Raw genomic sequence first — 4,232 nt, 5'->3', positions numbered from 1 at the left:
ATTCTAAGTCAGAATTCTTTTCCCACTCCAATGTTTTGCATTTGACTTTTATCCATATGCAACCAAAAAGAAAAAAGAAAGAAAACAGAAACAGAAACTCGTCTTTAGATTGCAAATAAGGTTTTGCCCTTTTGAGCGAATTTTAATTCTTCTGTTCTTCTCTGGAGTCATATTCATTATTCTGATCTCCCCAGAGGTGGTATTCCCAAAGTCTACCTGGATTCAGCTCCTGCACTGAGAGCACACGTTTGATCCGAGATTCTGCAGATAGAAACTGCAAATAAAAATAAGATGATCCTCTCAAGGGTGTACTTATACTAGCTAAAATATAACTTGAAAGGTTACTGGGGAAGGGGTTACTTCCCAAAGGGAAAGGCTGTTTCCCACACTAGCTTGTTGGAGGATGTACACGCTAATTGGAAAACTGGAAGTTCTGGGAATTTGCAAGTGGAACAGGTGAAAATGTAACTGGTGATAATTAAAGGCTAATTATCTTCAACCCACAATTGGCCACAGGAGGTTATTCTGAGCCACATAAAAAGAGAACCTGAGAGAGAGAAAAAAAAAGACATACAGAAAAATATACAATTCTTTTATACACCTGTGCTATTAACTATAGGCAGGGATTAAACCTGTGTATTCAATGCCTGCCTTACCCTCCTAGTCACTGTCCCTCCCAAATCTGTCTTAGGGAAAAGTACATTTTACATCAGCCTTAACAGGCTTTATCTAGTTTAAAAGTTCGTCTGTTGATTATAAAATGAATACTCTTCTGATATCCTAAAGAGAACCATTTCTGACATGCACAGCCATTGTATTAACTGTCTGGAAAGCTCAGGGGTATAAACTGGTTCCACGGATCTCCTTGTTAACCATGGTTTGTGTAGCAGCAAGGTCAAGAGAAACAGAGGTCTATTTTTTGGCCAGAAGTGGTTTTGACACTGTGTTAGGAGAGATTCCAGAAAACTTTCCCCAAGAAGCTCCACAGTTGTGTTAAGGGAAATAAGAGAAGATAGACCCCAAAAAATGTATTGGCAGGATCGTTATTCCAGGAGTGATGGCTAGTGTGTGTTTCTCCAGCAATGGTAGGACACATGATGTACCCCTTACACTGCTGCTTCCTCATGAGCATCTAATTGAGCAAAGTAACCTGCCTATCCTGTCTCCTGGAACTTCTTACCCCATTCACATGACCCCCTCAAAACTAACATGTTTGTGCATAACCCTACACCTACCCTGTAAAGTTGAGTGATCCAGAAATGAGTGCTGATCCAAGCCAGGAATATCAGGGCATTCCCATAGGATTTTTCAAAATAAATCTGAGTGACAGAGGTAATCTCTCTCAGGTGGCAAAAATTTTGTGGCATAAAACTCAGAAACTGTCAACCACTGTGTTTTTCCCTATATGGAAAAAGCTGGTCTACAGTAAAAGAATTAAACTGACAAGCAGAAAATGACAAGGACTAGAGAAGGAAAGGTCTTGTTATCTTTTGTGACTCTAATATTTTTGGTCCCAAATGCATCTACGCTCTCTTTGGTCTAGATATTCAACCCCTTTTTTTTTTTTTTGACTAAAATAATTCAAGTAAGGATTTTGACAATTAGAACTGAAGGACTTCTAAATGAATGCACATGTAATGGGATATAATCTAGGAATATTAATCAGGGTCAGTTTTGTGTTATTGCTGCCAATCCACATGCCTCCCTCCATCAACGGAGAAAAAAGCACCCTCCTTTTTGGCTGAGGCCTGGTTTAGATGGAAGGGGAAACACACCAAATGGGTTTGGAGAGGTCTAAAAGCAATGGGGATTTATTTGTTACCACCCTGGTGATGTCTGAGATAGCACTACAACTTCCAGAGAAGGCACCTGGTGTTACGGCCATGTTGGAGAACAATCTGGCAGCTCTTAGTGCAATTAAGTGAGCACTACCCAGCAGTCTCACTCCTGGGCATGTATACCAGGTACACAGGCTTGATAATGTGTTGCTTGTGGTTGCAGGAAATTGCCCACAACCTAGTTGTCTGTCACTAGGGGAATGGATAAGTTTAAGTTGAAACACATGAAATTGCTAATATTTGACCATTTTTGACTATAATATCAGTTTAATACAGTTCAGCCTAATACAATGTGGTGGGTATATACTATGAGGTAGATAGAAGTGAAAACTAGATTTTCCTACAACATGGATTTACCTTAAAACTTAAAGTTTATATATATATATATATATATATATATATATATATATATATATATATATATATATATATACAGGAGGAGATCTATAACATAATTCCATATATACTAATTAAAAGCACATACACAAAATATAGTACATATCTTACCAGGATAGATGTATAAATAAGGATACATGCCCAATAGTTAATGGGGTTACTGCTAAGGGAAGAAATAGGAGTAAGGATCAGAAATAAGAGAGAAAAATAAATAAGACACAGAAAAGTTCTGCATGGACCAATAATGATAATATGTTACAGACTAGGGTACAATAAACTCAATTCTCTGCACCTGAGGAATAATAAAAGCAAGAGAGTCAGAGAGAGAGAGAGAAAAAGTCCCTGTACCATCATGATTTGTCAGAAAAAATAGAAAATGAGAGGGAACGTGTCTAGGAAAAAAGCACCTGAAACAGTTTCCCACGTTCCAGAAAAATATCTATAATTTTTCTGTTTTACAAGCCTGTTAGAGAGACAGCTGAGACCAAAGTAGCTGAGAGACAGATGCCAGACAAGACAAAGCCTCTTTGTGGTGACTGGGGGACACAGTCAGTGTATGGATTATAGAAGCCAGAGCCAAAGTCAACTGTGGATGGAAGTAAGTTGATGCTCTAGGAAAAGAAACCAGTGATCAAAGACCTGACATCATGATTTACATCTCTGCAAAGTCTAGAACAAGCCAAAAGTTGCTCATCATCAAGAAAATACATGCATTTTCACCATCCATAACCTATCTGAGCCATGTGAATTACACCCAGACCTTCTAATATAGATGTAATCTGAGGAAGAGTGAGAAAGTAAAAACCAGAAGTGACTAAGTAACACTAATTTTAGGTTTACTTGGTGGAAACTTGAATGAGTTGGAAATAGGGGCTCAAGTTATAAATTATGTTGAGTAATAGAAAAACAATGAAAGTTCAATTTTGCACATTTATATTTTTACTACTGAAATTTGTATGTGATATATATATGACATCAGTTACTCATTGTCTATAAAGGCATTTCAACTATTAAACTTATCTATGAATTCATGTTCAATATGTCATGTAAGTTTTGGCTCTGTATATACTATTTTTGCAAAGAGAGATAGTACAAGCATACTAGAAACAAAGTTGGAGGTTTTAATTGAATAGACATGCCACTAGCATTTCTAAATAAATAACATATTCATTAGAAACGGATATGTCAAAAAGCTAATTATTATTCTTGGCTGGTTCTTCACACAGGCGGTTTTATTTTTATTGTTTTAATTTAATTTTATTTGTTTTTTTAGTATGCTCTGCAGTTGGAGACCAGTTGCTTTGCAAATGTGTGTAAGACATTAAAGATGAAGGAAGACTCCTTATAATTAATGCCGTGGCTCTAACTTGATCTAACTAGATCAGTACCAGGGAAAGTCATCAATGTCACCACTTTTTATATCCCATGGCATATCTATCTTTCACGACATTTTCTCAGGAGAATTCATCCTTCAGGATAAGGGTTCTGAGCCAAATCACATACTTAAAGGATTGAACTAAGGAAACTTTCAAGGCCAAGTGGAAAGTTTGGCTCTTCAAGTGTATGATTTGTAAAAGTAGATTTGAATAGAATAACAAAGGAGCATCCCTAGGAGTACATCATTGGTTTGTAAAACTGTATTCAGTAATAGAATCCATTTCAATCAAAATGCAAAACTTAACTACATTAAATAAATCACCCAACATCAGGGGAGCTCTGGCTGAAGTTACCATAGAGGGCAATTGGAAGCACGTGCTCAGACCCATTCAAGCAAAAGAAACCCCACAAAACTTGACAACATCCAAGGACTTCATCAAGCACACTCTGAAATGTTTGAGTAGTGGTAGTTATAAATGTATGATAACGAAAGAAAACTAATACCAAAAGCTACTTTTTATTTAGGTCTTACTAGGTGCTGGACCTGTACTCACATCACCTCTGTCAATCTTCCAAGTACCCTTAATTCCCAAGTTGCAGATAAGCAAAGTAGAGTTCCAA

This window comes from Mesoplodon mirus (genome assembly GCF_964341445.2).
Source record: "Mesoplodon mirus genome assembly, chromosome: 5".
Lineage (NCBI taxonomy): Eukaryota > Metazoa > Chordata > Mammalia > Artiodactyla > Ziphiidae > Mesoplodon > Mesoplodon mirus.
The sequence above is the reverse complement of the archived record's forward strand: the minus strand, read 5'-3'. Positions refer to the sequence as shown.